Raw genomic sequence first — 12,848 nt, 5'->3', positions numbered from 1 at the left:
GTGTGACCATACAAAAAGGGCATATTCCTACAATAAATATGTAAATTGTGTAATAATTATATTTTTTAAGTTATATATTAGGCCCAGGCTGTTGGATTTGTAGGGGTATAGGGTGGGAAGTTAATTGAGTAATAATTAGTTAACAATGACTTATTCATTTTAAATAATTATTTAATTGAATAATACATTTATGAAATGTGTAATACATATTTTATTTGAGTTATACATTAGGTGCAGGCTATTGGGTTTATAGGGGTATAGGGTGGGAAGTTATTGAAGTAATAATTAATTAACAATTAATTATTAATTTATTATTCATTATTTAATTGATTACAAAATATATAAATTGTGTAATAATTATATTTTTCTGTTATTTATTAGGTTCTGGCTGTTGGCTTTGTAGAGGTATAGGGTGGAAAAGTAAAGAAATGATAATTAACAATTAATTAACAATGTATTATTTATTATTTAATTGATTATAAATAATGTAAATTGTGCAATAATTGTATTTTTAAGTTATCTATTAGGTGTGGCCTGCTGGGGCTTTAGGGGTATAGGGTTGGAAGTTAATTATTCATTAACTAATTAATGATTCATTATTGAATTATTAACTAATATTCAATTGATTAATAATTATGTTAATTGTATTGCGTTTATTTAATTTATTTTTTTGTTAAGTGCGGGCTGGTAGGTTTATGGGGTGTTGTGTGTAAATTTAATTAAGTATAAATAAATTACAGTTTTTAAATTGGTAATTAATCATCAATTTGTTTACTAATCATGTTAATTGTTTAATTGTTTTTCATTTGTATATCTATATATATATATATATATATATTTTGGTTTATTAGAAAAGTTTATATGAAGAGTTTTTATATTTGTTAAAAATTAAGAGGGTTATGGTTCATATATGTTATGTTGCACAGACTGGAGTGGGAATAGTAAATTTAACTGTTCCATAGTCCAGCACTTTCCATACTGCCACACAGATTGGAGTGGGACTACTAAATTTTACCCATTCGAAGTTCAACACTTTCCCTACTGTTGCACAGACTGGAGTGGGAATAATAAATGTAACCCCTTCGAAAACCCACACTTTCGCTACTGGACACGGAGTGAAGTGGGCATAGTAAGTTTGACCTCACAAAAGTCCAATGCTTTCCCTAATGTTGTGCAGACTGGACTGGGAATAATAAATGTTACTGCTCCAGAGTCCAATGCTTTCCCTACTGTTGCAAAGACTGTAGTGGGAATAGTACATTTTATCCCTCCGAAGTTCAACGCTTTCCCTACTGTTGCACATGCTGGAGTGAGAATAGTACATTTTACTCCTATGGAGTCCAACGTTTTCCCTACTGATGCAAAGACAAGAGTGAGAATAATACATTTAATCCCTCAAAAGCCCCGTGCTTTCCCTACTGTTGCAAGATTTGAGTGGGAATAATATATCTATTATTTTAATACATTTTTTAATAGTTTAAATATATGTAATATTATTATTTGTTTATCTGTTTAATTGTATATTATTAGTGTATATATATTTTTTTTTTCTTTGTATAGTGTGTTAAAAATATTTTTAGTAAAAAGGTTTTATGTTTATTTAATTTGGTAATTTATTCAATATTTTGCAAGTGATTTGTTAATTTTCTATGTTTATGTTTTATGTATAAATATATATACATATATATGTATAGATACATATATGCTTTTTACAGTAGTGAATTAAAAAAGACAAGAAATGCAATATAATGCAAAATATATATTTTTAATAATAGTGTTATATTTTATATAAGTATATATAAACATACACACACACACATATATTTATGCCTATATATAAGTATATATTAATATATAGTATTAAATGTTACTCACGTTTATTTAATTTACATTATATTAATGTTATATAATTAAATATTTAATGTTTACTATTTTAAACTATATACATATTAAAAACAAATATTTTGTATGTTTTTTAAGGATATCAGTGTGTCACATTTTTTTAAATATATTTTTGTACTTACCTTTATAAGTATAGGGAAACATTTATTTTTACAAATGATATTTTTGACACATTATTTCTACATCACAATATTTCAGTGATCCTCATTATGTCAGAGATCCAATTTTCTGCCAATATGAACTTAATCCATTCAATTTGTTGATATATAATGATAAGTAACAACGAAGAGTGGTGAGTTTTTCTTTTTAACTACTGAACAATTTTGGCCTGGAAGTAAAGGTTGTAAAACTATAACTAATTCAGCTGCAGTCATTCCTGGGAGTCAGAACACCGGTCTTCAAGAGGAAGTTTGGGTGGACAATTTATCTGCCTACCACTTATACAAGCAAAATAAAATCAGGAGCATTAGTAAGTCACTATATATAACTGGGAAAAGTCCTATCACAATTTCACAAGTATGTTTTGAATGTTAATTATAAAGTAAATATCTGAAAGCTGAAGGAATAAGTGGTTCCAATTTTCTAACTCTTTCCTATTCCAAATTTTCAGCAATAAAAACCAGCCACAACGCGATGACATTTTCCATCAGCTGTCTTTTGAAAATCAGTATATGGCATTATTAAGCCACACCCTAAACAGGAAGGAATCATGCCTTTAACCAGAGAAGATATGAACGCCCCCTAATGTGGGGACCCAGATTTTTTTTTCAAATTGGTCCTGCAGGTAAAGCTCTAGATTGTTAGCTTTTAAGGTTTTTTTGGACTCAGGAATGCAAATGATACAGAACTGATACGTTTATTGATCTTATCACAGAGTTTCATGTGTTGACCACAGGAGAAGATGAACAGAGCTAGAAGTCAATCTGGCAGAATAGTGCAGGGAAGTGTAAGTGAGCTCTCTTGCACAGCAACCAGCTTGTATGCTGCTGCACAAGATGCTCCTAAGGCATACTGGTGGTGCAAGCAGGACAACGGCAGGACAACAGCAGCAAACCTTCTACACGCCTAATGCCATCCTGTTTCGGCTCTTCCAGCCTTGGGTCCCCCCAAAAAAACATCCTTATGTGCTGAATTTATTGTACATTCTCTACCTTTGCGCAAGCCAGGATCATCAAGTATTACAGGCATCTGCCCCACTGTTGTTGTGGGGTGGTTTGGGGAGAGGCCCTAATCCATATGTTTGTTTCCGCTTAGGTGATCTTGCTCCCAGAGCAGGTTCTAACCTTGTGGAGATTGTTGGAGAAATCGAGAACCATAGGCATGAGAGATTGGTAGTTGAGCAATGGTATTCAGTTCAGTTCTCAAAAGGGCCTTGAACGCTTTTACTTTAACTTGTCATTGGAGGGTAGGAGCAGGAGAAGCTTATTGAATATGAGGGTGATTTTAAAAAGAATAGTATTCTGGACAAACTATATAATTTGTTTATTAGATCTATCTGTTATTCTACTGATCTTCTCTATATTATAAGCTTAGTATATGGTCTTCATGGTTTATGTTTTTTATTGCATATCCCTTTCACATTCCCTGTAGTCATTCCTTTGTTCCTTTTCCCACCTTGTTTACTACCCACAGAAAAAATTAAAATATAAAAAGCTTTTATTACATTAGTTTTAGCTTGGTATTAATATATTTGCTCTGTAAAATGTTTGAATTCCACCTATATTGATGATGGACTGGACACTTTTGTATTTTTCTGAAGAATTATATAGTTCATATTGCTCAAAAAAGCGTTTTAAAACTACAAAGAATAGCATTCTGGAAGCTCAAACGCTGTCTCGGAGAATAGGTTGTACTACTTATACAGACTGGTTACTTACTACAATTGCCATTACAATTGGCATGGAGTAAAAAATACTGTCTCTCAGCCTGTCCTGCAGGGGAACATTGTGAAAGGGGTATCTCATGGACTCGTGGCTGTCATTTCTGTGTGGTTTGTATCTCCTGTATCTGATTGGAAAGCCCTTGGAAATTATTATCTATTCCTGTGATACTTCTAGATTTTTCTGCTTTCGCACCTTGACTAACCATGAAAACAGAGGATTCCGGTGCTCTATGCAGTGTTAAGTATTGGAAATACAGAATTCATGTTGATTGGGTCACCAAATTACATTCAAAGCAGCAATGGTTTGTGGCCCCATGATGGAAGGACGCTGTGCTGGGCTGTGGGTTGACTGGGAAGAGTACATTTCCTTTACAGCATACTTGCAAAGCTTAAGGTTGATGTGGAGTCAGTACCTCTTTGAAAAGTGTGAGAACCTGGGTTATTGGTTGAATGGGGTGTGACCCCTGTTCAAACAACAGGCACAACCCCCATAAGGGTGAACCACAAAAGTCAAATATTAACCTGTGCTTAACCCTCTGGTAGCTTGGCACAAAATCAGTCGGGCGTAATTTAGAGGGAATGTGTAAAGTATTTGTGCAGCACACAAATTGTAATAAAGTAAAAACACAACCCGCTAAAAGTCCCACACCAATTTAGAAAAATAGAGAAAGGTTTAATAAATTATTTGAGATCAAAACAGCTGCAGGCGGTGCCTGAGGAGGGAGCATTGTCATTGGGGAACCACTGGACAAAGTCATGGTGAAGATTTTTATGTTCCGAATTAGTCTCTTTTTTGGAAGTAGAAAACCTCTAGCAGGATGAAGCTGGTCGCTGTAGCCAACAAGAGTTCTAGGAGGCTGGATATCCCTTCGCTGAAGGACCACTAAACAGGATTTGCTGCTGTGAAGAAGAATGTTGCGTGAGCTACTGCAAAGTCAGGCCTACCGGCGGTGCACCTTTTGTGGACAGACAAGCAGGTTGGTCCCAGTTTTCTCTCGGTTGGCAGTTTTCAGCACTAAAATTTCCTAAATCCCAAATTTTGGATTTTGGCTATCTCAGCACCTTTAGCATCATCGACAAATGCCCTGTACTGGTGAGGCACCACTTGGGGGGTTAGGACTCACTCAAGCTGAGTCCAGCTGCAGGTTTAAGATGGTTAGCACCTTTAATGTCCCTCAAGCTCTGTCTGGAGGCCAGCCAACTAGTAGTTGGAGTCACTCTTGTAGTCCTGGTTACAAGTAATTTATTTATTTTTTAATCTTATAAGGCGCACAGCTACCAAAAAGGTTTCCCAGCGCCGCTGGACAGGAAAAGGAGAAAAGCAACCTAAATTATCAGCAATTTATTGATTAAATAACCAAGCTTTTAAATGTTTACGAAAATTGCTGAAAACAGTTTCATTCCTAAGAAATAGGGGAAGGGAATTCCACAAATGAGGACCCAGGTAAGTAAAAGACCGACCTTCCCATTCGAGACAGTCTAATCTTAGGAACTAAAAACTTAGCCTGGGTAGAAGAACGGAGAGAACGTGAAGGTATATAAGGATGGACAATGGCCCTTAGATATTGAGGGGCACTACCAGACTTCCCTTTAAACATATAGCTCGGGGTTTTGAACTTCACACGATTCTCAACCCTGAGCCAATGAAGCTCACGAAGGGAGCTTGAAACAGAGGCCATTCTTGGGATCTGACAAAGCAGCCTGGCCGCCGTGTTCTGCACCACTTGCAATCTGCGTATCACATCCTTATTGGCTCCTAAGTACAGGCTGTTGCCGTAGTCCAGTCTAGATGTAGTAAGAGCTTGGACTACCGTTCTTTGAGTGGAACTAGGCAACATCCAAAGGATCTTTCTGAGCCATTTCAGGATAGTGAAGCAGGTAGAAGCCACCTTTACTGCTTGCTGCTTCATTGAAAGTTGGTTGTCAATGATAATACCCAGATTGCGACTTGAGCGGTGGGTTGAGGGAGAATTCCCATTTCAGGCGGCCATTGCTGAGGGTCCCAGAGGTCCCCATTCTTTCCCAGAATAAGGACCTCCGTTTTGTCACCATTGAGTTTCAGTGAATTGACTTCCATCCATCCAAAATTTTCCTTAGACCTGTCTGAAGAGAAGAAGTCTTAGAAGTCCTATTCGCCGAAAAGGAAAAGATTATTTGTGTCATCGGCATAGGAAAAGATAGACATTCCTGCTTCTTCTGCAGTATTTGCCAGAGGCTTAACATACATGTTAAATAATAAAGGGCTCAAAATGGAGCCTTGAGGAACACCATAAGGAGACAAATGAGTTTTAGATGCTGCCTCAGAAGAAAAAACCTGGAATGTGCGGTTGGTCAGAAAATCGCTAAGCCAATTAAGGGCTGGGCCAACAACACCCAGCGAACGCAGAGCTTTCAGTAACACTAAATAAGACACTGTGTCAAAGGCGGCGCTTAAATCAAGCAAGATAAGCACCGCCGTATCCCCAGCATCCAGATGACTGCATAACTTCTCTGTGACCCCTAGGAGCGCAGTTTCAGTCGAAAAGCCTTCCCGGAAGCCTGACTGCGATGGATGCAAAAAATTTGAGTGGCAACAAATTTAGTTAATTGAATATTAATATGTTTTTCCAGAATTTTGGAATACACTGAAAGCAAGGAAATTGGAAGGAAGTTGGACAATTGCGCCGGATCAGCATTTGCTTTTTTTAAGAGCGGGAGAACCATGGCATGCTTCCACTCCGCAGGTATACTGGATTCACGAATGGAAGCATTAAGTAACTCCATAATCACTTTCAAGGCCGCTGAATCCAGTTTCTGCATTACCATAACAGGAAGTTGATCTCCTGGTAAACCCGATTTAAGGCTACCTAAGATTTGCTTGAAAGAGGTAGCATCTAAAAGTGCCCAATTTTCAAGTAAAAAAACAAATTCCACATGCTTATCGTCCAACTGTTCAGCTATATTAGATGTTATAAAAGTTTGGTTGGTAGTCTGTGGAGTATTGACCTGTTCAACATTCAAAGCAATGTAAATTTTTTCTACTTTTCCGAGGAAGTATTCAGAAGTAATGAAAAAGGGCTGGGGCAACAGGGCAGGCCTTTGAGGGTACAACAGGCTCTAGGCAGCAAAGTAGTCGTTCCAGATGTGGCAAAGCAGACTTGTTAAGGACACAGCAAGCCACAGCAACAGGCAGTTCTCCGAGAGTCCATCCACAGGTCCAGGAAGTGAACTGAGGAGTGGGTCTGAAGGTTCCATTTTTATACCTGGTTCCTCCTTTGAAATAGGAGTTTCTAGAGAATTCCCTTTGAAGTGCGTGCAGCCGTTGCTTGCACAGGTAAATGTGGTGGGGTGGTGAGGCGGGGTGAGGGCAGAGCGGGGTGGGGGTAGTGGAATCGGATATATGACAGCATTGTGAAAACTAACAAAATAAATAAATAAAATCACTTACCTTACGCTTGCCACATCGCAGACTTCAGCGATGCGGCGAGCGCAGGGTAAATGTTTTTATTTATTTATTTTGTATGTCCGATTCCACTAACCCCCACCCCGCCTCACCCTCGCCCCTCCTCACTATTTGTATTAAATGTAATAAGGCAACTCAATGTTATTCTATGGGAGAGGTAGGCCTCACAGTAGGGAAAATGAATTTCGGAGTTTTTTCACTACAAGGACATGTAAAAAGTAAAAGTGCACATTCAACCTCTTAATTACAATGTCCCATGGGCTACCTAGGGCCTGCCATAGTGGTGACGTGTATGCAATAAAATGGGAGTTAAAGGATTGGCAATGGGGTTATATTGCTAAGTTGAATTAGCAGTTTCAAACTGCATCCAGGCTGCAATGGCAGACCTGAGGACTATTTTAAGCTATTGAACATGTGACACAATGAGTGCTGCAGGCCCACTAGCAGCATTTCATTTACTGACCCTGGGTATATGGTATACGACTTTATGAGGAACTTGTAAGTAAATTGAATATGAAAATCAGATGTAAGCCAATTTTACGATGTTTTAGGGAGAGAGAACAAGAGCTTTAGTGCTTGTTAGCAGTGGTAAAGAGCACAGAGTGCTAAAGCCAACAAAACTAAAAACAGCAACCTAGGAGGGGTGAAGGCAAAAGGTTTGTGGGAAGAGTACCCTTATATTTACAGAGCTAATAAAAAGAGTACATGAGTGCGCGCTATATGGCAGCTAAAATAAAGGCGCTATGTGAGGAAGTCTGGTTAGTATATCAGAAATGCAGTTTGAAGCCATAAACCCAGATGGAAGCATTATTCTCATTCTTCTGCTGTTGAGTGCTTGACTGGTAGATGTGGAGCTTCTGTTTTTTTGGAGCTACAAAACTGAATAAGCATTTTATCATGCAGGGGGTAAGCAAGCGGTCAGTTACAAAGACTATTACATTGGTCCTCTCCTCCGGGTGATTTATTTGACTATGAGATCAAGCAAGTGACAAGAGATGGATATGAGCTACCTCGAATGATTGCTTGATTCAGTAGGCAATAGTGGAGATAAATGGTGTGGGAATGTACAAGATGAGCAGTCTCAATTGCTAAGACAGAGACACACTTAAAAGTTTACATAATTTGAGAAGCATGAGGTCCTTGTGCTGACAGTGCAACCTGAAATTGCAAAGGATATGATGCATAGGGTTGATCTCATGGTTCTTTTTGATCATTGTGTTTATACTCTGATTCTGATGATTGTTGAGGATATTTTTTTCTAGGATACAAAAGTGGTTTCTGAATAGGATTTCCAGTTTTTGAATGGACACAGGCGGTTTCTGTGTTGGTGGAAACATGCAAAGGGAAAGCAAATAGCAGGAACCTATGTGAAGTTGATAAGGGGCATTTTTCTATTCAATGAAATATCTGCACTGTGTTGGACGTTAGTCTCAAAGAAAAATTCAGTAGATTGGCAGTGGACCCATGCTCAATGGACAAGGGCAGTTTCTATCTAAGTTGGAGCCTGTGAGTTGGAAAGAGTTCAGGATGGACCCATGTAAAATCCAAAATAGCAGTTCCCAAATGGGCAGAAGCATATGAAGGGAAAGTTGGGCATCCGACTATGATAAGGGAACGTGGGTATTATTCATTAGTAGTGGGGTGTCGCACTGTATCTCTCAGTTTTAATGTCTTCCAGTGTCAGCATCTCCCAATTTGCCTATGATACTTGAGTCCGTGTTTTCCAAAATCTTTGTCTCCCAAACTCCACATCTCCCAGTTGTATAATTTAATGCCTGTACCTCCCCTGCCAACATCTCTTAGTATCCATGCATGGGGACACTGGAAGATGCCGACATGGGAGATATATACATTAAATTATACCAACATTAAACATCAAAGGAGATTTCAATGAACATAATCAGTGGACAGTTATAGCTCTTATAAAAATCCTACTTATTTCATTGTCATAGATTTGATTTAACTTTCTGTGTGGTTGCTTGTGTATGCAATAGTCTGCACATGTAATTACAAACTATAAATAGATTGTATACAGGCAAGAAATAGAGGTTCATTTACAGTGTGGCAGAATCGGGGAGACTCTTCAAATTGGTAGTTCACATACACTGCCAAATTTAGAGATGGGGAACTGCAGGACTTCCACCAGTGTACCTTTATTTGGCCATGCCAGTGGATAGCCTACACCTGGCAAACTGTCCGGGCAGGGCAAGCATCAAAAGATTTTCCTGCCCAGGAATGCCAGGGAGTCATTGTGTACAATAAAGGTAAACTTTATTCGTAAAATCCCATTGCATTAGAGCCATTCTATGTTTTTCAAACAAAAACTCCAGCTTTGGGCATTTATTTTTAGAAAAGGTGGTTGCAGGGATGGGCAAAAACAACATGGCGCACGGCCACAAACTTTTCTGCCGTCATTCTGATGGCAGTTAGCGCCCTCTGACAAATGTACGGTTCTCACAACAGAGCAAGCAGCCCACCCTACTGTTTCAACACAGGTGACTGAAAATCCAAAATTTTTCTCTTAATCTGATGCACTTTTTTTCCTTTTATACACTTGCATTTTTGCCAGTCACCAGTTCCTTGAAAATACTCCTCTCCAATTTAACACACGTCATCACATTGTAAAAAACCTTTAAATTAAATATTGCTTTAAGCAATTCTTATAATACAGTAAATAGCCTTAAATATAAATATTGCTTTAAGCTATCTTTACAATACATGAAATAAATAGCTGCAGGTAAAGTTTTCGATCCTCTAAAGTGTTCTCCACTGAATAGTAAGGGATGTCACAGTTTCCATGGTTCCACTTCGACATTCACAATACCGGGTTGAAATGTTCTGCGTAATCTCAATGTCAGATGCATAACGTTGTCTGACTCTTTAAATTAGTTTAAATCTTCTATTAGCTCTGTTATCTTTTCAACGCTATTTTCCTCGAATGGAAATGGCAGAATAACCTTAGGTAAAGGCTGCCTTTTGTGCCTAGAACAGCGGAAGAGAGGAAAATGTTCAGCCTCCTGTTGACTGCGCCTTGCTAGTTGGAGTGACGCAAATTAAGCATTAAAAATCGCAGGAAATGCCTGTGATGAAGCAGTCAAAATATGTTAAATGGAAGTACAGATGGCTTGTAAACAGCCTACGGCTCTAGCTGTGCTTACTAAATGTACAAGCTGCATTAGACATGGAGAGCTGGGATTTTATGGGTGTTTGTGATTAATTTTGGATTATTTTAGGGGGTGAATGAGGGCCAAACAGGTTAAAATGAAATTGTCTTGATATAAAACAACTTGTTCAACATATAACAGGCAACTAAAAATAGATAAATTGTTTTAAAGTCAAACAGACCTATAGGGATAAATGCTCCTGGTTATGCTGTCCTTTACACTGAGAGAACACTTTTAGGTTGAACGCTGTCCTTTACACTGAGAGAACACTTTTAGGTTGAACGCTTGATGCCATGAATTACAACAAGAAATATTGTGGACGTATTATATAAAATTACTTTTGTCTATAACACCAGCTGATGCAGGCCAATTACCAAGGAATAACTCATTTAGATTGATAACGTCGTCAAAAAGTTAATAGGAATGACTAAAATATTGTGACAAAAATCATGGAAGAGAATATCATCCAAAACAAGGCAAGAATATTTATTTTTTAATTCATTTAAATGGTAAAACTGTGAAGTAATATTTTTCAAATTATTATTATAGTTAAACATAACACAATGTAAACTACACTGTTTAAAAAATTACATAGCAAAAGCAAAGTTAATTTAAACATTTAAAAAATGCATCCAACTAAATAAAAAAAATATTAACATAAACGTATATAAATAGCTTTATTTACCACTGTAAATAAAATATAAAAATAAAAGTAGAACTTTGATATATATATATATATATATATATATATATATATATATATATATATATATATATATATATATATTCACTGAAAAAACCAAAGGTTTCACACACGTTATAGTTAGGAATTAGCATTTAAAAAACCTTGCAAATTCACTGAAAAAACCATAGGTTTCACAAATGTTATAGTTAGCTGGACATTTCACTCGTGAAAAACCAATGAAATTCCCCCGTTATAGTTAGTTCAGCTAACTATAACTCGCGCCCCCGCAATGCACTGCTGATGATGTCACATATTACATCACTCATGACATGGTCAGTGACATCACTCATGACATCACTGATGACATCTCAAATGACATCACTGATGACATCATCCAGTGAATGTGTGTTTTTCTGAAAATTAAATATGTTTTATATATGTATATCTCACGGACGATGGAAGAATAAATGGGTATATAAGTGTCTAAATGGATGATTTGTTTTTGAAAAATTGATTGTATAACTGACTGATTAAGTGTATCTTAGTGAATACATGGCTTACTGAGTAATGTTTAAATATGTAAATATCTTTATCAGTCTCTCACTTTGTGTATAAGTGGCTGCATGGGTTGGTGAGTAGCTACATGGGTGTTTATATATGTTATTAGTTGGTTTTTTTAGTATCAGTGTGAGTGTGTGTATGGTTTGGTGGGTGGTATTACGTACTGCATAGGTACATGAATGAGTGACTCACTGTTTGTATGTGTTGAAGACAGCATGTCTGCAGGACTGTATGGGTGGATGAGTGTGTGCATGGGTGTGTTAGTGAGTGAATGACTGTCTCAATAGTGTCTCTATGAGTAACTACATATGTTTTAAACTAGTATATGTGACTATTGGTGTATATAACTGAGTATATGTGAGAGTGAGAGATTGAAAGAGTTCCTGTATGAATAAGTATGTGTTTCTATAAGTGATTGTTTAAAAGACTAAGTATGTGTAAGTTCCCGTAGAAGTAAGTGTGGTGGTGTGTGTATAAATGTATATGCAAGTAAATGTATGTTTCTTTCTTTATTTTCATGAGTGACTATGTGTGTCAGTAACTCTGTGGATGAGTGGCATTGTGTAACAGGATGTATAGGTGTATGAGTACATATGATGAGTGAGTACATGTATGAGTGACTGTACAGGACTGTTGGTGAATGAGTGGATGTGTATGTGGATCTTAGAATTACTCAAGAGGTTGTTGTAACTGGTATTGGTATGTCGATTGTTTTGAAAATTTTAGTCTCTATTTTTGAATGTGTGTATCAAAGGTTATATTAGGGTGAGAGGAGGTCTGCCACTCTGTCACAAGGATGATGTCATCAGTGATGTCATTTGAGATGTCATCAGTGATGTCATGAGTGATGTCACTGACCATGTCATGAGTGATGTAATATGTGACGTCATCAGCAGTGCATTGCGGGAGCGCGAGTTATAGTTAGCTGAACTAACTATAACGGGGGAAATTCATTGGTTTTTCACGAGTGAAATGTCCAGCTAACTATAACATGTGTGAAACCTATGGTTTTTTCAGTGAATTTGCAAGGTTTTTTAAATGCTAATTCCTAACTATACCGTGTGTGAAACCTTTGGTTTTTTCAGTGAATTTGTACGGTTTTTTAAATGCTAATTTTTGTATTATTTATTAAAAAAAAAATTTTTATATTAAAAATAAAATTCCTATGTATTCATTTATATATTATCTGTATCTTTTTTGTTTTTTTTGCTT

This window comes from Triturus cristatus, chromosome 7 (genome assembly GCF_964204655.1).
Source record: "Triturus cristatus chromosome 7, aTriCri1.1, whole genome shotgun sequence".
Taxonomy (NCBI): Eukaryota; Metazoa; Chordata; class Amphibia; order Caudata; family Salamandridae; genus Triturus; species Triturus cristatus.
This window is presented reverse-complemented; position numbering follows the sequence as displayed.